At 35.1% G+C, this 24889-nt stretch overlaps 1 protein-coding gene across 1 annotated transcript in view; it reads left to right on the forward strand.

Annotated features, from left to right (window-relative positions):
• LOC145255642 (gametogenetin-binding protein 2-like) overlaps positions 1 to 24889 on the forward strand; it is a 147633-nt gene that overhangs the window by 26037 nt on the left and 96707 nt on the right. The gene's annotated exons all lie outside the window — the stretch shown is intronic.

Raw genomic sequence — 24889 nt, forward strand, 5'->3', positions numbered from 1 at the left:
TAGGAGCAACTGGTTTAATAAAAAAGAACCTTCAGAAATACTTAGAAGCAATCCCTGGAAGACTAAGCTGTAACGAGATACAAATAGCAGCCATAAAGGGAATAGCATCTATTCTTAAAAGAGCCCTCGGATATAAATTTAAATCATAATAGAATCAAGTGTTAACTCCAGGAAGGAGCCCCTTAATATCTTAAAACTTACTGAAGTAAAAAAAACAAAAAACGAAAAAAAAACAGATGTATATTGCAAGAAATTCTGCAGAAATAAGCAGGTTCCTCATTGGTCGGTTTGACCGCCCACGATTTTGTTTGGACCTATCAGATTGATAATTATTAACTACAGAGGCGTATTCTTAGCGCTATTTTGTGTTTCAGGTGGCGCCAGTTTTCACAAAGACAACAGGTCGAATGGATGTAAAAAAACTCGCTCGAGGCATGTAGCCTCAAAACCCCTTTGTTTCATTGAGACATTAATACCCTAACGTTTGGCGAAATATTATTTGCAAACACCAATGCCCTTATGTTGGGAGAAATATTCATAGCACACTGTTGTGCTCTACGATTGATTGACTTTCTTCATTCCTTACATAATGTCTCTCCAAGACGAATTTAAGGTCTACATTTTGACCTGCACTTTGTCCACTATTCGGGCGGTTATTTACAATGAACTCCATGATGACTACCGGACTCACAGCATTCATCCTTAGAAAGCATCACTTAACTCATCGACTTGTTGCAACTATTCTTCAAACAGCAGGGGACTCTTGAATTCTGCAAACGTGAAGATAAACCATGAACTACTATCCTTATGGGTGTTACCAGCTCTGTTTCAGAAGAAAGCTAAAGATGGCACATCTTTTGCAATTTGGATTTTTTTTTACGTTGAAGTTTAAAGGTGAGCTTGTTGTGATCTCTGATTTGCTTTCATTCTACCAAGGGTAAAACCGAGGTGAGAGAATCTCACACACACACACACACACATATATATAAACAAGTAGTTAATAAAACATGTTAAAAAACACTTTGAAAAAGAGTTAAAAACATTTACTTTTAAAAAGGAAGCACAAAATAAGTGGATAGTCTTATAAGCTCTATTTCCTATTTGGTTTTCTCAAGCTTTTACATCTGGTTGGGATTACTTTATAAATATTAACTCTTCAAAATTTATAATATACTTTAGTTTTGCCATCTTGGATTATTTTGGTAAACTTAACTGTAATACTTATTTTATATATATATATATATATATATATATATATATATATATATATATATATATATATATATATATATATATATGCGATAATATGCTCTCTCTACTAGCATACTACTAATAACAATGATAGCAAAAAGAAGCAAAAATTATGCAAGAATAAGTCAGGAATTTTCGGTGCTTTTGCAGAATTTGCCCCCATGAAAAAAAAAATCTGTACGATGTATGTACCCATGACCAAAATAAAATATCGTATTCCAAAAATTACGTAAATTAATCAAGTAGTTTTATTTAAAAAAAAAAAAAAAAAAAAAAAAATCGATCTCGCGATGCCGTCGTGAAAACAGACTGAAGGAAGAAGGGATATAACTCAAAATCAAGATTTTAGAAATCTATTCTTAACTTTGCGTAGGGGTCATTGGAAAAAAAAAAACTGAAATTCGCTTTATAAACTACTTGATCGATTTCCGTGATTTTTGATGTACGATATTTTCTTTCCTTCACAGATAGGAATATCATAGGATTTTTCATTTTTGATTTCTCAGGGGGTGGGCCATTTTGGACGAATGCTCCGAATTTTCTAATGAAATTAAACAGTTGAAGCGGTTGTGAGCCAACGGGTTACGGGCATATCAAGTACATACCCGCCCCCCCTTTTTTTTTTAAATAAAAAGGAGGCCAGGTGTTTGCGTAGTAATAGGAACACGTGGAGGGGGGGGGGCACTTTTCTTCGTTTGTCTTGAACCAATTATAGCGAATTGTTTCCCTTGACTGAGTGCTGACTAGTCTATAATAACTTATATATTAATGCTACACGTCGTTCTCGAAATGGTTTTATTGTTTTCGTGTGTATTGTTATAAATTCTTGGAGTCGATAAGTTGTAAAAAAAAGTGTACACACGCAGTCGTCGTGGTCGTCGTAGCCACGAGTGGGCGTGACCCACGAAATCATTTTATTGAAATCGAGAGTGCATAAAAACAAAATTACTGCTTGTCTTTATGTAAAGCGAAAAGCGTCATGTGTTCACGTGTCTGGCTTAAAAAGAAAAACAAACAAAAAAAAAAAAAAAAAAAAAAGGAAGAAAAAAACTACACAAGTTACCTTTGCAAAAAATTATAGTGTCGGATTCACTGTGGACCCTGATCTGGTTACTGTCTTTCGACAAACCTGCAAAATTCATCCCTATTGGGGTCAATTAGTGATGGGAGGTGGGTGGGGAGTCGGTTTAGCTAGAGGGAGAGGAAGGAAGATGTTGCGAACACTGTAAACGATTTTGCTTTTGATGCATGTAACCGGACCATGTTGGTAACCTTTATATAAAGGATAGACAACGTGTTTATGGGCCATGCAATCCATGCATTGCATGGGCCATGCAATGCATGGCTAAATAAAATCAGAAACCACACAAGATACTTAAAATTCTTACATCATTGGATTCACTATAACCCAGAGTTGGTTATGATAGGGAGGGGGGGGGGGGAGAATAACAACAACAAAAACGTAGAGTTCATTCCTTTAGTGTTAATTAGTGCTTGATTGGGGAGTGGTGAAAAATTTAATTAAAAAGAAAATCGGTGCTGGAGCAGATCAGTAATGTTTTAAATCATCGCATTTCAGGTAAAAACATTACGTACTTGCATGTCATGTCAAAATTAGTATAACTTCCAAAAAATTACGGAAAATGATCCAGATGAAAAACAATTCCAAGTAATCGAATTATCGAGTTTTATCGTATGCTTTGTGGAAGATGGCAGACTATTGGCTTATCTCCCTTGACTTAAATTGACAAATTAAGTCCGCCATTTTAAAATACAAAATGTCAGAACATAATTATGACTGATTTTATTTATTTTTGTGAAAAATACAAGCACATCTAATGGATAATTTCCGTAATTTTTGGAATTTATACTAATTTCTACATGACACGTAAGTATGTAATATTTTCATCAGATGTGTTGGTTTTAAACATTAGTCTACACACTAAAAATCTTTTACTAATAATTAAAAAAAAAACCGTAGGTAAACCAGCTTTATGCTCCCCCCCCCCTCATTCTCTCTGATAAATTATTAAACCAGTTACCGGAGAAATAGAGGAGGAGAAGTAGAAAAGATTCATACATAGGTAATGAAACTTCATTTCATTAATCGTTTTCAGTCCGTTCCTTGGTCTTCATTTTTAAACTGACAATCATTCCAATATTCCATCTCTTTAACCCTTATCCTCTAGGGAATTCATTCATGCTTCCGGGCATGGTCAGGTAGCCTTGCTAATTTTTTTTTTTTCTATTAATAATTTAAATTTTTGTATTAACAGGTGTTTTTAGTTTTAAAATCATAAACCGAAATATTGTACACTATGCAAAACCACTTCTGGTGTGTTTGCTTCTTGTGTCTACGTAATTTTAATAATTGCATTTTTAAAAATGTGTTTTTATTATCGTTATATTGAACCAGTTGCCAGGTTAAAATCAAGTTTCGTACTTTGTTGACATTTTTCATCAGCTGATCTGGTATAAATATTAATGCTCTGGAAAAGTCACTTCTGATTAATGTTTACCCGTTTTAAAATAAGCGAACGAACTTGGCTGTTTTTTTTTGTTTTTTTTTTTTATAATAGCAGAATATTTTAAAATTGGTATACATTAATCAGAAGGGACTTTTCCAAGGCATTCATCAGCTGACGAAGAATGTCAACAAAGAAACACGGAGCTTTATTTTGACCTTATTAAATCCTATTAGTTAAGAGTGGAATTTTTCGTGACTTTTCGAAATTTGAAAGGAATTTCGAAGCATTTAAACTGTCGAATATAGAATCTGACTTGAAAAATCTTAGCAAATCTTCACATTAAAGATTGGAAACATTTAAAATTTAGTAATTTTATAGATAAAAAATAAAATGTATTTTGATAATTAGTTTTAATAATTTAATCATCATACAATCATTAACTTAGAAAATTTTATTTAAAAAGGGGAAAAATAATTAAAAAATGTGTACTTGTACAGTTTAATTAAAACATTAAAAAATGAAAAAAAAAAAAAAAAAAAAAAAAAATTGTACGTATCAGTTTTGGACTGAAGATTTCCGAAAAAAAAATTTCACTTAATTTGATCGAGTAGTTTGTTTTTTTTCTACAGCCGAAAAACACGTTTTTATGACAGCACGTTGAAGGTAGACATCTTTGATTTTTTTTTTGAACACGCCACAGGGAGATAACTCTGTTTAAAGCGCTAATACTGCCTCCCCATCTTTAATACTAGCTTTTCTTCCTAAAAATCGAACCTTTTGCTTAACAAATCGTTTTTTCGCTGTTTAAAAAAAAAAAAAAAAAAAAAAAAAAAACTACTAAATCAAATAAGTTTTTTTTTTTTTTTTTTCGGAGAACTTCATTCCATAACGGATACGCATGTCGCATAATATATACTTTTTTGCGATATTTTCATTTTTTAATGTCTTGATTAAATTGTACAAGAACCTAAAAATGAAAGTAAAAACTCCTGGATACCGCCGGTAATTACGATAATAAAGTTTCATTTTGATAAAAGTTCCTTCCGAATGTTAAAACTCTGCTTTATTTTTTTTTATTTTTAACCTATAAAAAAACACCCGCTAGTATCGTCTTTGAAATGACCCAATGACATGTGCGACACAGCCGACACACTGTATAAAGGTCAAAGAAAAGAAAGAAAAAAATACAATGACGCAACCTTTTCAGGACTAAAAAAAAAAAAAAAAAAAAATGCAATTTCTAAATGCGGGCAAAAACCAATCGAGATGACTAATACAGTGACTGTATACACAACGGGCATCTTTCGTATACGGCGAATATGACCGAATATAATTTTATATTGTGCAGTCTAAAATAGCCATGCTTGTTTACATCAGTGATCTTTTAAACCAACGCATTTCAGGTGAAAACATTATCACGTGTTTACGTGTCATAGTGAAATTAGTATGAATTTCCCTAAAAATTACGGAAAATGATCCAGTAGAAAATGTATTTAAAAAGTCACAATTTCATTCTGAAATGCGTTTTTTTAAAACTGTCGGACGCTTAAAGTATCGATTTAAATCGAGGATTATCTCCCTTGTTTGTTATACTTGAATTTGATCTCATAACTCCTTCCAATGTTAACTAAATTAATTTTTTATTTAAAAGGAACATTGAAAAATGATTAAATTAAAAAATGGTAAAAATCATACAAACGTTCATGATAGGAATGTATGGATGGACGGCTCGGGGGTGGGGGAGAAAAACCAACACCAACATTCCCTACCTCCCTCCAACTACCTGCCGTCATTTTCAGATAGCATTTTGAATTTGACATTTTGGGCTTCCATAGAATCCATGTTTAGACGACATTTTTTTTTAGCGAACCCAGAATCTTTCGCTTTTGGGGGTTAATTAAGCTATTATTTTTATTTATTTTTTTTTTTTAAATTTAATTTAATATCTTAGGACTTCACTAATCATCTTTTGAAACTGACTGAGAAAACTAATATTTATCTTTCAAGGAATTTTGACAATGAATTTATTTAACTTCAGAATTTAGCTGGACTTGTCAGTTTCCGAATGTCGCCATGAAAACATTTTTCATTATGACTTTTTTCATGTGTACGAATATTTTTTAACTTTAAAGCGTTAATCTTTAAATACAATAAAAAAGTAGTCAGAAACCTACAAAAAATATGATAATAAGCATTCAGTCCGATTCCTGAGTTTGAAAATGTCCACATTAAGAATGTCGGATATTAAATTATCCAAAACGTTATGAAGATAACCGAGATGAAAACAGTAGTCCAAATTATCAATCCTCATCTAAAAAACTCAGAAACATAAAATTGTTTTCTTGGCGCTTGTATAAATTTGATCTTTTAAACCAACGCATTTCAGGTGAAAACATAATTACGTCCTTATGTGTCATGTTGAAATTAATAAAAATTACCAAAAATGATCCCGTAGAAAAAAAATTACAAGGAAAAATAGAATTTATCAAATTATCGAGTTTTATTCCCCCCCCCCCCCACTGGGTGGGTCACCACTTATCTAGGCCCGGAGGCCCCTCAAAGAAGTGTTAGGTAGATGGTGAGACAGGATGTCTTGGAACTTGGGTAATTTATTGGTAAAACTTTCTTTTTTTTTTTTTTTTTTTTTTTTACCAGGTGACCATGAGGAAGAGTGTTCAATGTAAAAAAAAAAAAAAAAAAAAAAAAAAAAAAGCTTTGGATGGTGAAAGTCGTCTTTAACTGGCTGACAGATGAGGATTGAGCTATTTTGGTAGCTTTTTATCTGTTGGATTGTGGTATGTCTTTAGTTTTAGGAGGTCCACACTCTTGGGCTTTGTTTTCCCATTTTTGGAAGAATTTATTTAATCATTAAATACCTGAGACGCCCCCCCTACTGGAGACTGCTGATGGGTTTGCTCAGACTAGAGGCCAGCCTGGTCCTCCCACTGGAGTGCTGGCTTTTTCTCCTTTCATTATACTTTATGGAAAATATGTAAATCCTGAATGTCCAATATTGTACGCTGTCTTACATTTTGTATCAATGACTGCCTTAACTGAACTATTTCAAATATACCCTCTCTCTTTATTATGGTTCTAATCGCTTTGTAATATTTGATATTCCTTTGTAAGTAATATAATTTTTTCATCTGGCCTACACATGCAACCACGTAGTCATGTTCAGTTTTATTTTGCATTGGTGAAAGATGATTTGACGTAAATAGGACAAGGATATACCGCAAATTCAGTCTATCTATTCCATGAGGTAATGTTTTATTTTGCAATCTAGTGGGGCATGATCTCTTCCCTGAATGATATTTTCAGGCAAAAGATGTTGCTAGCCTCTCTCTACGATATTATGTTCATAGTAGGTGTTTGACTGAGCTCCAGTTAGTACCTGCCCTCCTCCACAAATAAAAAAAGCATTCATAGGAAGAGTTTGCCTAGCTACAACCATAGCATAGAACTTTTTCTCTTTCTCTACCGATAACCAAACAGAACTTCCATGAACAAAGTTTCTTAAAACATTTCATCTATGGAGCAAAATATCATGAAGCTGCTGTCCGACCGAGTTCAACATGGTCGTCTTCAAATCTAATGTAATGTTCATAAGTGTTCAGTTGACCACTAATTCCAGCAAGAACTCGTCTAGCTACAACCACAGCATAGAACTTTCCTTTTTCTGTGTACCAAAAACCAAACAGAACTTTTATGAGGATGTTTCTTTTCTAGAACATCTTTTTTGTGAAACAAAGTACAATGAGACTGCTTCCCAACCCTAATCACAATATAGTCGTCTTCAAGTCTAATGTAAACAAATACTTGAGCCATCCCTTTTAGATAATTAAATTCTCTGAAGTAATATTCTGCCCATTTCATGTGTTGATTCCAATTCCATTGTGGTGGCTTACCCCCCCCCCCTCAAACAAGGCCTATTGCCACTAAGATGTAAGGGGTACTACTTAGGATCATGTGGATCTGTGAGGAGTTGAACAGCAAGGTTTTTTCACAGTACATCTAAACTTCTGCAGGTTAGCACAGCTAGAGAATAGAGAGGGAATTCCAGAATTTAGCAATCTGTGGGAAGAAACTTTGTTGTATCTCGGACCTAAACCATGAAGAGGTGGGATTTTGCTGCTTGTTGAGTTAGTCAAAAATATGTATGTTGAGGGGACACAAGTACGATGAGTTCATCACAATGCATTCCGTTAAAGTACTTAGCAAGCACAGGGATGTAAAATTGCAGTGATGAGACAAAGGTTAGAGCTTGGACGATAGTGTGGAACCTTTCTTTAACCCTTATTCTTGAGTAGCCCTTACCTTTAAACAGTAATACATTAGTAAGAAAAAAAAATTATGACATCAGTGTTATGTTCTGTATAAAATAGAGCCTCCTTTCTCCTTCGGGTATTTATGATTAATAGCTATATAATATAAGGTACATAATTAAATCTGTTCAGTCATATAAGGCAAATTTTTTTTTTTAATATTTAATCCTGATTCATATTTTATTTTTAATTAGTCAAATATAAAAGAGGGATGAATTTTTACTCAAGTCATAACACTGGGACAAATTTAATAAAACAATTTTTTTTTCTCTGCATATAAACTGCCTCTGTTGGATTCGGTTGGTCTATTGGCATCATTTAGTCTCCAATATTCAAATTGGGACACGATGTAGAATCCTCCCCCTCAACCAATTTCTTCTAAAGAGGAGACTTTGCTTCACAACTCAGATGTTTGGCAAAGACACCCAGGAGGCCAGTTGAAGACCTGGTTACCTTCCATCCAAGCTGACATTGAATCTAGCTCCAGTTTACAGTGTTAACTGCTGATCTCTGGACTAGCTGCTTTTCACTATCTTGACCTTTACAAGCCATTGTGTGTTTTGTGTTAGTCTAGGGTACTGTGTGTTCTATGGAAGGAGCCAGCTTAACCCATCCTTGGTGAATGCAGCCTCAAGTACAAAAATGATATAGACCAATTGACCCACCTTCAACTGGAGAAAGGTAGAGATTGAAGTACAGAGAGGGGGAAAGAAATCCGCCTGTTTTCATTTGTGTAGTTAACCCACATCTAACTTTCAAGAGGAGTGGATAAATATGCCATTTCTTGGTTTGTATAGTTAATAGTTGCCTTTTTATTTCTAATTGCTGATGTGTATCATTCAGTTAGTGCTTCATATTTATAGACAGAGGTTGAGGGTTCAAACCTCACCCTCAACATAAGCATAAGTATTTTTACTGATTTTGTCCCAAAATGAACTTTAATATTTCAAATGACATTCAGTTGATTGTTTATACTGCATTTGTTCTAAAATTTGTGTAATTATAGAAATCAGGATGTTGGGCAACACTAGGTAGCTCCTGCTAGTCATATATATTGATCTTTGTTTTGGCCTGAATCGAGTTTGACTTGTCAGGAATAATTTTCCTTAGCCAACATGCCAAGATCTGGCTCATATTTCAATATGGCTGCCAAAATCCTCCATTTTCTTTTTAACGATTGGTTGTATTCAATCAGAAATTTGCCGATCCTCTTGCTGGTCTGAATTGACATTTACATAAACCATCCAGCTGAGATTCTAGTGACTAACAAGGAAATTTGCGATGCCAGTACTTTTCGAGTAATTGGCTTATACTAAGCACACCTTACATATGTACACAATAAGCCCAGTTTTAACCTCTCTATGTTGAAAATTGTCTGACTCAGATTCAAAGGAAAAAAATGATACGATTTATTAAAAAAATAAATTTGTGTTTAAGGTTGTAGCTATGTAGAATACCGCGATATTGAAGTGACATATGAACAAAACAAACAAAAACCTTGATTTTTATGAATCTTTGTACATGTTTATTTTTTAAGATCAACCACAACATCAGTAAATATTGACTTGCTGTTTAATCTAACCGGGATGGTAAATGTCTGATAATTTTGAGAATATTTCTTTTTCAACAAAAAAAAAAAAAAAAAAAAAAAAAAAAAAAAAAAAAATGCTGTTACCCCCCCTCTAATATTCTGATTTTTTTTTTTTTTTTTTTTTTTTTTTAAGTGAAAGTTTGAAACTTGGATCTTACACAAAAAGGTCCTATGTGATATTTGATGCCTCTGATCAGTCCTGAAAGACAACGGATACCTTATGTAGGGGCAGTTGCACGTGTAATTGTGTGGCAAGTGTTGTGCAATCACCAACTACACCTCTCCTGAATCGGCACTGCTTGAGTCCAGTGGCAAGTTGAAGTTCAGGATGACTGAATGACCGGATAATGGCCAGGCTCATCATTGCTTAACTTCAGTGATCTGATGAGAACCGGTGTGTCAAATGCGATTATGCCGTATAAGCGATAAATACCATAAAAAAAAAAAAAAAAAACTTTTATGCTTTGTCATTGAATGGCATTTTTAACATTTTATCGCCAGAATATTTTTATGCAATAAATTTTTTAATCATGAAACTCACATGTGATGGAAGTTAGCCTGCAACTGACGCACAAACATAAACCTCTCTTTCACTTGTTGAACCATGTATAGACCTGTACTTTAACGTCCATTTGGGCTGACAAGTCATAAGAGTAAGAATTTTTTTTTTTTTTTTTTTTTTTTTTTTGAAAGGTGACGACTTAAAGTAGAATTTGGTGATTTCATCTTTTCCTCTTTCGCGTTACAGGTTCGAGCCTGCTTGCCTACTACCACTTTTTTTTTTTTTTTTTTTTTTTTTTTAAACAAACCTCTTTCCACCCGGTCTGCCTAATGTTGTTTTGACCCCCCCCCCCCGCTACTACCACTTTTTTTTTTTTTGTTCGGAGGTTTCTTACTACACCACCTACACACACCTGGGCAACACCAGGCACCCCCACTAGTTTAATGGAGATTTTGGGTTTGGTTGAAGTCAAAACTATACTATTTAAAACTATTGTTCTTAGTACAATTGCCTGGAGTCGAAACTATACAATTTCAATCTTATTTAAAGAAGGGAATCTTCCCAGAAATTATGACTTCCTTTGAAAGGTTTAGTGTACTTTGATTGGTAAGAAAACCGTGTTGGATTTTCTTATGTTGGTAAGAAAAATGTTGATAAAATAAGTTGTTGAAAACTTTCTTGTATTCATGAGAATTTCAAAATTTTGTTATCGAAAAAAAAAAAAAAAACCTGCAGTTAAAAAAAATTAGTTCCCATTCACGTTTCACTCGGCTTAAAATTTATGCAACTAGAATTATTGGACCAAATTCTAATATTCCAATGCTCTTGATGTTAATCCATTTTTTATTTCATTTATTTTATTCTTCATGTTTTAACTGGTGTTTTGAAATGTGACGTAAATCATAAATCTGCCATGCTGTTTGATAGAAGTTTAAAAGTATTGATTCTATTTCCGGTCAATAATTCATTATTTACTGTTAATGAAATATTTTTTCATTTCTAAAGAATAGTTAAGATTTCGGATATTTCATAGTGAAGCAATACATTTACATACCGGCATAACTACATTAGCACACCGGTTCTTGCCAGATTACCAAAGTTAAGCAACAATGAGTCTGGCCAGTACCAGATGGGTGACCATTTTGGCATATTAAACACTGTACAGGGTAGCGGGACAGCACTACTGTCAAAGGACAAAGTAAGCATCCCCCCCCCCGTCCCTCTGCTAATCTGTGGGAGACATTTGGGAAAGATTAGGAATACATTTTTTTTTTTTTTTTTTTTTTTTTTTAAATTACATTTTCACCCCAAACAAGGCACGTTCCCACTTTGATGTAGGGGACTACTATCAGGGACTTAGGTCGCAAGGGTACTATGTAGGGAGTTTAGCAGCAAGATGTCTGTTCACATTACACTTGAACTTCTGCATGTCAGTACAGTTGGGGGAGCAGGAAACCGGAAGAGAATTCCAAAGTCCTGCAGTTCTGGGGAAGAAACTATTAGAGTAAAAGGCTTTCTTACATCTAGGCATCTCAAATGTGTAGGGGTGGGACTTTGCTGCTTGTTAGGTTTGTCAGGGGTATTTTCGTCGAGGGGAGGTACAAGGGCTTGTAATTTGTCAGAGCATCCACCATTAAAATACTTGTAAAACAGGCAGAGGGATGCAACATTACATCAGTGAGACAGCGGCTGAAGTTTAGATGACAGTTCGGAACCTATTAGGTTGGAGACTCTCTTTTGGACCCTGTCCAGGAATGAGAGACTAATGGCAGATGTACCAGCCCAAATGTGACAGCAGCACTCCATACACTTCAGACCCCTGATCAAGGTGATGTGAGGTCATGGAAAGCAGTTGACTGATGTAATACAGAAGCAATCAGGAATAATTCTGTTCATGGTTTTGTATCTCATTGTGCTAACCAGAAGATTCCTTTGGGTACAATGGTCAGAACAATTGCACTGCTCGGACAGAAAGAAACTGCAACCTACTCTCTGTACAACTGCAAAGAAAACTATAGTAATACATAAAAAAAACCTTTTGAGAAACAGTGTGATTGGGGTTTTGAATGATGAGCAACAATGAATTCATGAATGTTTTGATGGAGATTCATGGCCATCAATGTCTGTACCAGGCAGGACACCACTTGAACTATACAAAAAAAAAAAAAATAAATAAATAAAATAAAATTGTGATCGATATAATACAGTGTAACCCGGATATAAGAGACCCGAATATAAGAAAAACGGAAAGAGATTTTCTCTGGTTCCAAATTAGAACCTATGTTATTGTACAGTATAACTCGGATATAAGAACCCCGGATGTAAGCGTAACCCGGATATAAGAGAGCTATAGGGACCGGAGAAATCATCTCATATCCGGGTTACAGTGTGTGTGTGTGTGTGTATGTATGTATATATATATATATATATATATATATATATATATATATATATATGGGGTGATAAGTCATCTCCCTCTCAGTACGGACCAATAAGTCTCCTGTGTGTTATGAGTAAGTTACTGGAATCCATATTAAATAGAGAAATAGTTAACCACCTCAGCAGGAATAACCTTCTTAGTGACACACAATATGGTTTCCGCTCTGCAAGATCTACCGCAGATGTGCTGGCGGTTATATCCCACGGGATTGGTGAGTCTCTTGACAAAGGCTTCCTTTCTAGGGCAATTGCTCTTGACATATCAAAGGCCTTCGACAAGGTATGGCATAAGCGTCTACTTCACAAGATTTCCAACTACGGTATAACTGGAAATGTTTTCTCAGTCGTTAAATCATTTCTCTCCGATAGGCTCAAAAGAGTAGTGGTAGATGGACAGAAATCGGAGGCCTGCAGTATAAATGCTGGAGTCTCTCAGGGGTCAGTCCTGGGCCCAGCTCTCTTTCTGATCTGCATCAGTGACCTCCCTAAACACATACTTAAATCATTCGTTGACATCTATGCTGATGACACGACCATCTACGGCAACACATCAAAGGCTGTAAATGACAAAGTTCTCTCTGATTCTCTCTCCTCTGATCTCGAGCGCGTGGTTCAGTGGGGGAAGATGTGGCTGGTTACCTTTGATGCATCCAAAACCAAACTCCTATCCTTACATCATCAACGCTCTGATCCCCATCTGGCATCAATTGTGACGGATGGCTCTCGTCTGAGTGAGGCCCCGTGTTTTGACAGGCTTCTGGGTTTGACCTTTACTCCTGATCTGGGATGGAACACGTGCCAAGGTCGCTGGAGGGATGGTGGGATCCTTCTACTGCTCCAGAAGATATCTCACTGCTGATGCAATTCTCTATCTGTGTAGAAGCCAGGTGCGTCCAGGGATGGAGTGCTGTTGCCATATCTGGGCAGGAGCTGCTAAAAACAGCCTGTCCTGCCTTGACGGAGTGCAAGATAGACTTCGTGGCTTAGTGAGGATGCCCTTTTCTCTACCCTGCAACCTCTCTCCCACAGAGGAGACGTTGCGAGCCTATCCTTGTTTTATCGTTGTTTCCATGGCGGGTGCTCGTCTGAACTCCAATCTCTGGTCCCCCCCTCGCCAATCTTTCACGAAAAGCGCCCGTCTAGCTGAATCCACTGTGAAAAATTTCCCCCACTCTATATCTGTGCCTAAATCAAAACGCAGATTCCATGAGCAGGGCTTCTTTCTTGGAACTGCACGCCTGTGGAACTCTGTTCCGTCTGCCTGCTTCCCACCGGACTACAACTTGGATGTCTTCAAGTCCAATGTTGACAAATTCCTAATGAACCGCCCCCTTAAGTAAACACTTCATCAAATCTCCACACTAACGTAATGTACTTGCAATAACCCTTATCCCTGAGTGGCTTCCGGGCCTTGATAAGTGGTGATCACTGTAAAAAAAAAAAAAAAATATATATATATTTTTGAAATCATAGAACAAATTTACTTGCGTAAAGGCCAACCGACTTTAAGAAGACAAATTAAACACAGACGAGAATCATTTTTGACAGCTGGGAGAAAGTATTGGTTTTGATAAGTGTAGAAGTATTACAGTGTTGTGACCGTTTTGGCATATTAAACACTGTACAGGGCATATTAAACACTGTACAGGGTTGTCAAAGGACAAAGTAATTCTCCCCCCCCCGTCTCTCTCCTAATCTGTGGGTGACATTTGAGAAAGATTAGGAATACACTTTTTTTTTTTTTTTTTTTTTTTTTTAAATTACATTTTCACCCCAAACAAGGCACGTTCCCACTTTGATGTAGGGGACTACTATCAGGGACTTAGGTTGCAAGGGTACTATGTAGGTAGTTTAGCAGCAAGATGTCTGTTCACATTACACTTGAACTTCTGCATGTCAGTACAGTTGGGGAAGCAGGAAACCGGAAGAGAATTCCAAAGTCCTGCAGTTCTGGGGAAGAAGCTATTAGAGTAAAAGGCTTTCTTACATCTAGGGATCTCAAATGTGTAGGGGTGGGGCTTTGCTGCTTGTTAGGTTTGTCAGGGGTATTTTCGTCGAGGGGGGGGTACAAGGGCTTGTAGTTCGTCAGAGCATCCACCATTAAAATACTTGTAAAACAGGCAGAGGGATGCAACATTACATCAGTGAGACAGCGGCTGAAGTTTAGATGACAGTTCGGAACCTATTAGGTTGGAGACTCTCTTTTGGACCCTGTCCAGGAATGAGAGACTAATGGCAGATGTACCAGCCCAAATGTGACAGCAGCACTCCATACACTTCAGACCCCTGATCAAGGTGATGTGAGGTCATGGAAAGTAGTTGACTGATGTAATACAGAAGCAATCAGGAATAATTCTGTTCATGGTTTTGTATCTCATCGTGCTAAGCAGAAGATGCCTTTGGGTACAATGGTCAGAACAATTGCACTGCTCGGACAGAAAGAAACTGCAACCTACTCTCTGTACAACTGTAAAGAAAACTATAGTAATACATAAAAAAAAAACCTTTTGAGAAACAGTGTGAATGGGGTTTTGAATGATGAGCAACAATGAATTCATGAATGTTTTGGAGATTCATGGCCATCAATGTCTGTACCAGGCAGGACACCACTTGAACTATACAAAAAAAAAAATAATGATCGATATAATACAGTATAACCCGGATATAAGAGACCCGAATATAAGAAAAACGGATAAGAGATTTTCTCTGGTCCCAAATTAGAACGTATGTTATTGTACAGTATAACTCAGATATACGAACCCCGGATGTAAGCGTAACCCGGATATAAGAGAGCTATAGGGACCGGAGAAATCGTCTCATATCCGGGTTACACTGTGTGTGTGTGTGTGTGTGTGTGTGTGTATGTATGTGTGTATATATATATATATATATAAGATAGGTTCTTTAACAGCAAGCAAAAGTATACAACTTGTGTTTCTAGTAATAATAATGAGACAACTTGAAATCCTAGAACAAATTTACTTGCGTAAAGGCCAACCGACTTTAAGAAGACGAATTAAACACAGACGAGAATCATTTTTGACAGCTGGCAGAAAGTATTGGTTTTGATAAGTTTAGAAGTATTACAGTGTTGTATTAGCAGGATTTTCTAATAAAGTTTGGACCTTCATTGTTGTCTTATGGCTATAATGGATTTACATAAATATTTGTTCCTTGCGTTAAATTTTATGCTACTCTAACCCCATCCTAGACGAGTAGTTATAGAGGGCATGCATTTTCATTGGCCCGTTACAGGTTCTATAGCAACTTAATGCACTGTTTTGGGAAAGTGACTGAAAAATCATATGCCACAGGTGAACCAAAGATTTGTGACTAGATTTGGGTATGACAAAACTTCAGAAACCTTTGGATAGCAGCGCCTTGAGCAAGTGTCACTAACCAAAATGCAGTGCCCCCATCACCCCTTAAGTGTTATAGAACAGTTTACCATTTTAAACGTAGATTCCATGAACAAACCTTCTTTCTTAGAACTGCACGCCTGTGGAATTGTCTTCTGTTTTCCTGCTTTTCTAGCTGACTATGATATGCTTGTCTTCAAGTTCAACGTAAACAAGTTCTTGATGAGCCGTTCCACTTAAGTTAACAAATTTACCGAATTTCCATTACTAACAATTACTATATTGTCCAATCGACTACTGTACACTCTTAACTCTTATCCTCGAGTGGTCTCTGGCCTTGATAAGTGGTGATGCCTATGTAAAAGTTTTGTTTCGTCTGATTTTTGTACTGTAATAAACTTGGGAATTGGGTAAAATATGAAGTCGGATTGCGTAACACCATGTGGTTCATTGTTGACAACTAACCATCGTGTGACTCGTATTGTCTATTGTGATCTTCCCATTCATCTTCTCTCATTTTGGTTCGGGCCATGTCATCATCTTCTACACATTCGCAGTTGCCCAAAGCTAGCATACAGGTTCACAAGTCTAAAATTACAATCAAACAAGGGGAAACAAAAGAAAGCTCATTCCGCATATATTAGTTTGACTCTGAGCGCATGTGTAACACCATAGACCCTCTAAATGCTGAAGTCCACTACTACTGTTGAGACTGTCCATTTATCCGTCGGTTGATCAATTCATTTTGCTCTAAGCCATGGGCTGTCTTCAACTATCCCCAACTCTCAACTAACCTCTCATCAACTGTCTCATCCTAATTACTCTCCGATAACCCTATTACTTATTCATTTTGTTATATTTCTTTTGTCTTTTCTCCTCCATCTCCAAACACCCAGGGTGTGGAGGTGCCTGTAGTGTCACAACTGGTCTCTCTAGCCTTTCTTAAACCATAGCTCCATTTTATAAAAAAATGCTGACTGAAGTCAGTTGGAACAAATTCATTCCTTTAGGAGTCTGTTTTAAATTTCAGGAATCGGTCAAATATTCTGGTTGCTGACTCCACACTAATGGGATGGAGTCAGAGGATATAAGGTCTGACTTTGACTTGTATTCTTTAAAGTCTTGCAGTATTCAGCAATAATCAGAGTCCGATTTAAGTCTTGATTCAAACTCCTAGCATTTTTGTGTCCGACTCTGACTCTGCAACCCTTCTCCATGCCTTTGTTTTTTGATTTTGAATTTTCTTAATAAAAAAATTAAACAATGAATTCACGGAGCCTTGAAAAAATGGCGATCTTCTTTAAAATCAAATGAATTGTAATGTATAATTTGTAGAAGTTTCTAAGATCTCACAGAGTTTTATTAACGCTGTTCTGTTTTCCTTTTATCTTTTTTTTTTTTTTTTTATTACTAGCAGTTCAGCTGGCTGTGCTCGGGCTCTATGTACTGTTCATAATTTTATGTGCATATATATATATATATATATATATATATATATATATAATCAAATTTTAGTCATTGAATGAATTTAAAAATTTATGATGTGAAATGTTTGAATTTCAAATCAAGATTTCTATTATTCTATGTAAGACAAAGAATACATTTGAAATATAACTCCCTATAGGATTTCGATGTCTACCATCTCTTCAGAGGAGAAAATATTAGCAAATAGTTATAATGGTTTACACCTTATTTGCTACAGTCAGTGGGACATGGAAAATCACAATTAAAAGTTTAAGTATTTAAATATTATAGAGTAAGGGAAGTTAATGAAAAGGATATAAAAATTTGCATCCAAATTGCATGGTAAAATCCGAAGTGAATGTCTTTGATAGCATTGTTGTAAAATGATCCAAACTGTATTTTGAGTAATCCATATCACAATGTAATGGTCCGAATTAGGCATTTCCTTGGAGCAATTTTGTTTATATAATGGGTCTGGTAAAAAAGATTTTTTTTTTATATAGGTGGATCTGTTTATTAATAAATGTATAAATTGATATATTTAATATTTTTTATAATTATAGAACATGAGCTTCAAATTCCATTCCAAAATAACTTCAAATTGTTAATAAATTAAAAATTGAATTAAAATTAAAACCGCTTTCAGTAGGCAGACAATGCAAAATGAGAGAAACTGAACTACCAGTAATATCTTGTAAAACTTATAATCACGGGTTTCCATACCAATTGATTGTTAGATAATTTTACTCTGAAGTGTGTGTGTATATATATATATATATATATATATATTAAGTAATGTGATTGATAATTTAAAATTTAAAAATCATATATATATATATATTCATGACGGCTTTCTTTTACGTTTTGCATCTGTGGATTTGTTTTCATGTTTATTATCGTGTGTATTCATTGAATTGTAACATCATCACTATCGTCATGACCATTGAGGAATCACATATACATATGTGTGTATGTGCGTGTATGTGTACGTATACACATATATATATATATATATATATACATATACAAACGTGTGTGTGTGTGCGTATACATGTACGTATGCATGTATATGTGTACATGTGCATGCGTGTGTGCATGCATATGTATATGCATATATATGTATACATTTATTGGACTTCCGGTTCTTTGACTGTCATGGCTCTTGTGGGCTGCGACGTTGTTTGGCTGTGGAATTTAGTATGTATGTATGTATGTGTGTGTGTGTGTATGTATATATATTTTTTATTTAAAAAAAAAAGACAAACCGGGAGACCAGTACCCGCATTAAGTTGGTCTGCAGTTTGACTTGGTGCTGGCTATCTTGCTCTTGCTTGTTGCTGGATGTCAACATTTTGAACCGAGAGAGAGATTTAGCTGTCGTACAAAGCTAAAACTCTGTAACATCTTTGTATAGATACTCCCTCAGGCATTTGTCTATAAAAAAAAAAAAGAAAAAAAAAAGTCCTGTGGCGATAAAAAAGCTGTGACGTGTGTACGCCTGTAATGCTGGATGCATGTAACAATTAATCTGCCATCATTATATGTATTTATATGTGTATGTATATTTATATATGTATGTGTGTGTGTATATATTTATATATGTACATGTGAGTTTATATGTATTTATATCTATGTATGTATATGTGTCTGTGTATATATGTTTGTGTGTGTATATATATATTTATATATGCATGTATGTGTGTATATTGCATGTGTATGCATGTATGTGTGTATATTGCATATGTATGCATGTATGTGTGTATATTGCATGTGTATGCATGTATGTGTGTATATTGCATGTGTATGCATGTATGTGTGTATATTGCATGTGTATGCATGTATGTGTGTATATTGCATGTGTATGCATGTATGTGTGTATATTGCATGTGTATGCATGCATGTGTGTATATTGCATGTGTATGCATGCATGTGTGTATATTGCATGTGTATGCATGCATGTGTGTATATTGCATGTGTATGCATGCATGTGTGTATATTGCATGTGTATGCATGCATGTGTGTATATTGCATGTGTATGCATGCATATATATAGATGTGTATGTATATATATGTGCGTATGTGGATGTATATGCATGTATATGAGTATGTATGAATGTGGGTATGTATGAATGTTTGTTTATTATGCATTGTGTATGCATATGGGTATATATGAGCGTATGCTTATAGACATGTATGTATACATGTATATATTTATATGTATTTATACCAATGACCGTCTTGTTTATGTTTGCATGTGTGTGTATGTATATGTATGTGTGCGTATTGTGTATGTACGCATGTATATATGTGTGTGATATGTGTACATATGTATGTGTGCGTGCGTGAATATATATGTATGTATAACAATGACCATCTTTAGTGTCATGTCTGCTTGAGCATGTGAATTCGCTGGCAGGACTGTCTTTTTCGGGCTCATGAACTTTCAGTTTCTGAGGGAGTGGCACTCGTCTGACAAGACGTTGCAATCATCATATATATATATATATATATATATATATAAATAAAAGTTTGACTCCTGTCCAGGTAACCTATATCTAAAATTTCAAGTGTTCAGACCAAACGCTGGCAAAGGAGTTTGGTAGTCTGCAAAGGTCAACTCTTTCAACTTGGACCTTTGGCAGCCAAATTTTTGCCTAAAAACTGATTAAAAAGCTTACTGCATGTCTAAATACCCTTTATGTAAAATTTCAAATGTTTAGACCCAAAATTGGCTGAAAGGTCAAAGTCTTTAACTTTGACCCCAATTTTGACCCTTAACATTTGTTTTGGGCTCAAATAAAGTTAAAAAGTTTAATTCATGTCCAAGAAACCTGTATCTAAAATTTCAAGTGTTTAGACCCAAAATTAGCGGAGTTTGGTAGTTTTCAAAGGTCAAATCATTGAACTTTGACCCCTTGACAGCCAAATTTCTGGCCAAAAACCGATTAAAAAGATTTTCCCAAATCTCAATACCCCTTATGTCAAATCTTGAATCTGTAGACTGAAAATTGACCGAGTAGTTCGGTAGGGAAATGTACACACACACACACACACACACACACACACACACACACACACACACACACACACACACACACAGACTGACACACAGACAATTTCACTTTTATAGATATATAGATTGATCTTCTAATTATCTTTAAATCTAGTTATTTGTGTATCTAGTTGTAAAAAAATGAATGAAAATATTTCAGAAGAGCTAAGTCTATATGTATATATTTTTTTTTTTTTTATGAAAAGAAAAGTTAAACAATTCATGAAGTCATGAGAAAAATGCTGATTATACATTAGAATTCATTCGATTTTGACGAGTAAGAATCAAATTAATTCTAATGTATAATTTGTAGAAGTTTCTAAGATCTTGAATAGAAATCTAAATAAACATTAGATTTTAATATTCATGCCAACATAATCATTTACTACATTTTTTAGATTTAACATTGTTACATAAACGTTAAAAAAAAAAAAAAAAAATTTCATATATTACTAATAGATGATTCTGTGGTTGACCATAACAATTGTATTAGTATATGATATCAAACCAATTTTTCTTGTTGGGGGGGGGGAGCTTTAAAGGCGGAAAAATTCAAATGTAGGCTGCGCCGTGTCGGCATACAATGCCGAATCAAACACAAAATAGAGTACACTCAACATCGTCTTACCATCAACACTTACTCTGTGAACTCGGAGTATGGGAAATTCCCATATGCACAGAACAAAATCACTGAAAAAACAAAAATACTCGAAGGGTAAAAATTGTTACTTCCATGGCAGGTGCTCGTCTGAGCTCCAATCCCTGGTCCCCCCTCACCAATCTTTCACAATAAACACCCGTCTAGCTGAAACCACTGTCAAAAATTTTCCCCACTCTTTATCTGTGCCAAAACCAAAACGTAAATTCCATGAGCAAAGCTTAGAAGTGCAAGCCAGTGGAACTCTCTTCCATCTTCCTGTTTCCCACCTGACTACAACTTAGATGTCTTCAAGTCCAACATAAACAAATTTCTGATGAACTGCCCTGTTAAGTAAAACACTTTATCAAATCTCCAATACTAACTATCACTACGATACTATCTCATTGATTACTATAGACGCAATAACCCTTATCTCCAAGTGGCTTCCGGGCCTTGATAAGTGGTGACTTCCATGTGTAAAAAAAAAAAAAAAAAAAAAAAAAAAGGTTAAAATTATTACGAACTTGCCAGGATTTGAACCTTGAATCTTTTGATCCATAATCAGACGCATTGTCCATTGTACCACAAGTCCTGTCCGTATGTCGAAAGATGTTACTATGACTGTATACCGACAGTGCTAAATTCTGTTGACATGGGCAGATAACTTTTTTGACAAGTTTACAAAACAGCCCAAAAAAACCTTATATTGTGCTTTTTGTGTGACTCGGCATTGTTCATTATGAATCATATATGAATGACAATCTAGGGACTCGCACCTTTCACTGAAAAAAAGAATTCTTCACTTTGGTGCATCCATTCGAACGTTTTATTGCTATATAGGCACACACACATAAATAAACAAACATTTAGAATTTCATTAATAATATAGATCACTTAGGTTTTTCTTCAATAATTTTTTTTATTATGGATCGGTTTCTGATTGAATAGTGGCGTGATTTAATATATGTTGGGATGGGGGTAAGATATTAGGTTGGTGCAAAAACAATATCGTTTTTTCACATTATTTTTATGATTTCTTAATTCATTGAGATATATATATATATATATATATAGCGCCATGTTATATCATTTTGAAGTGCTTTTTTGCTCTATCAAATCGTTATGTTACTGTTCTCAATCTCTTCATTTTTTTGCAGGCTTTTTGACAACATAAACAAAATTCAAATTCACACAATGTTCTTGTTCCAGTTCAAACAAGGGCGAAATACTGCAGAGACAGCTCGTGATATCAATAATGCGTTTGGCCCAAGAACCACTAACAAACGTGTGGCACAACGGTGGTTCAAGAAATTTTGCAATGGTGACGAGCGCCTCAAAGATGAAGATGGTTGATAACGAACATTTGAAAACCTTGATTGAAGCTGCACAAGAAGTTGCTGTTGAACTCGAGGTCAACCGCTCAACAATTGGTCGCCATTTAAAGCAAATAGGGAAGTCAAAAACGTTGGATAAATAGATGCCGCATGAATTAAACGATAATCAAAAAAGGTGTCTTCTATGTTCCTTCTGCACAACAAAAATGACTTCTTTCTCGAGCGGATTATGACGTGTGATGAGAAGTAGATCCTCTATGACAACCGGTGATGTTCAGCACAGTGGTTGGATGCCGGAGAAGCTCTACAACACTTCCCAAAGCTGAAATTGCACCAAAAAAAGGTTATGGTGACTGTTTGTTGGTCTGCAGCCGGTCTCCTCCATCACAGCTTTTTTAATCCAGGTGAAACGATTACAGCAGAAGTACTATGGACAAATTGATAAAATGCACCAGAAGCTACACTGTATGTGCCCGAGATTGGTCAATATAAAAAGACCGATTCTCCATGACAATGCTCGTCCACATGTTGCTCAACTGACCCTGAAGAAGCTGAATGAATTGGGCTACGAGACTCTGCCTCATACGCCATAATCACCGGACCTCCTCCTCACCGATTATTACTTTTTCAAGCATCTCGAAACTTCCTGCGAAAAAAATGCTTCAAAAACCGAGATGATGCTGAATCGGTCTTCAATGACTTCATCGCTTCCAGAACTCCAGATTTCTATGCTAATGAGATGAACTTGTTTCTCGTTGGCAAAAATGTGTCAATTCTAATGGTTCTTATTTCGATTAATAAAGTTTATTATGAAAGGAGTTATGATTTTTTGAAGTTGAACTTCAACAACCCTTATTTTTGCACTAATCTATATATGTGAAAGTTTCTGTCTGTTTACATTTTCCTACCAAATAACTCTGTCAATTATCGGTCTACAGACTCGAAATTTGGCATAAGGGGTATTGAGATTTGGAAAAATCTTTTTAATTAGTTTTCGGACAGAAATTTTGCTGTTAAGGGGTCAAAATTCAACGATTTGACCTTTGAGAACTCTACCTCCGCCAATTTTGGGTCCAAACACTTGAAATTTTAGATATAGATTATTTGGACAGGGATTTAACTTTGATTCTATTTGAGCCCAAAGCAATAAATGCTAAGGGGTCATAATTGGGGTGAGAGTTAAAAAATTGACCTCTGTGGACTCTACTAAGTTTTCTCTATGGTAGTTAAGGAAGACTATTATATAGGAAGGCATTACCATACATATTCACACTTTTTAATATATACCTAGGCACATAAAGTTATGAACAGTACATAGGTCCTGAGCAAAGCCAGGTGAAACTGCTAGTCTAATATATGTTATGTGGGGAAAAAAAAAAAAAAAAAAAAAGAAAACCTGTGGCCTTTTTTTGAAAATTTTCAACATTGTCCCCATTTCCGGGAAACTTCCTCAGGATAAGGATGATTGAGGAAAATAAAATATACTCAATCATCCTTATAATTCTCCTGAATAAGTCCCCTTGAAAAACGCCACAGGCTTTCTTCCCTTTTTTCCATGGTGTTGTAATATTATACCTGCTTTTATTTTCATATAATTATGTATTGATCAATCATATCTTTAAATCTAGTTATCCGTATATCTAGGCAGGTATTTGTAAAAAACGAAAAAAAAAAAAAAACGGCATGGATTTAAATGTTTTAGGGGAAATAATTCTATATTTTCCAAATATTGAAGTTGACACACCTGATTTTGTTTTTTAATTAAATAAGCAATTAGCATGTATAAATCCTGAAAATTTTAATTATAACTAGCATATCGCTCGATGTTGCCCGGTCATAAAATATGCTTAAATATGGTAGTTCAATTTATGCAGATCTTGTATTATTATAGAGCCAATTCTCTATTGATTATTATATTGTACCTAATATATAGCAGTGATTTCAAGTTTTAAAAAGGAGACTTGGGAGCCATCAGCTAGAATCAAAATTGTATTTAAACACTTATGCATTAGTTACGACATTAAACCTGACCAATCGAACAGGCATTTTCTCTAGATTTAAATGTCTTGTATATATATATGATTTAAGTAAGGACGTCCGGACGGTCCACAGAATTTTATAATTATATAAAACTTGGGGGACCTGTGGAAATTCCACAGGGGACTCATTCATATGTAATATATTGATGTTGGCATTCTGTAAATGTTCAGCATAAATGGAGACACTCTGATATTATTGTAGCTCTTTTGTTAAAACTGCAAAAGTATTTATCTAAGTTAGCAGGGATGCATGGCATAGCCTTGTAGTAAAGTATGCTTAAATATATTTTAATTTTTGCAGATTTTGTATATATTATTATAGAGTTAATGTTCTATTGATTTTTTATATATTATAAAGTTGCGATTTCAAAAATAAAAAAAATATATCCATATGACTTGAGTGCATCAGCTTGAATCAAAACCAA

The sequence above is a fragment of the Euprymna scolopes genome, chromosome 31, assembly GCF_053919585.1.
Source record: "Euprymna scolopes isolate OS-2025 chromosome 31, ASM5391958v1, whole genome shotgun sequence".
Lineage (NCBI taxonomy): Eukaryota > Metazoa > Mollusca > Cephalopoda > Sepiida > Sepiolidae > Euprymna > Euprymna scolopes.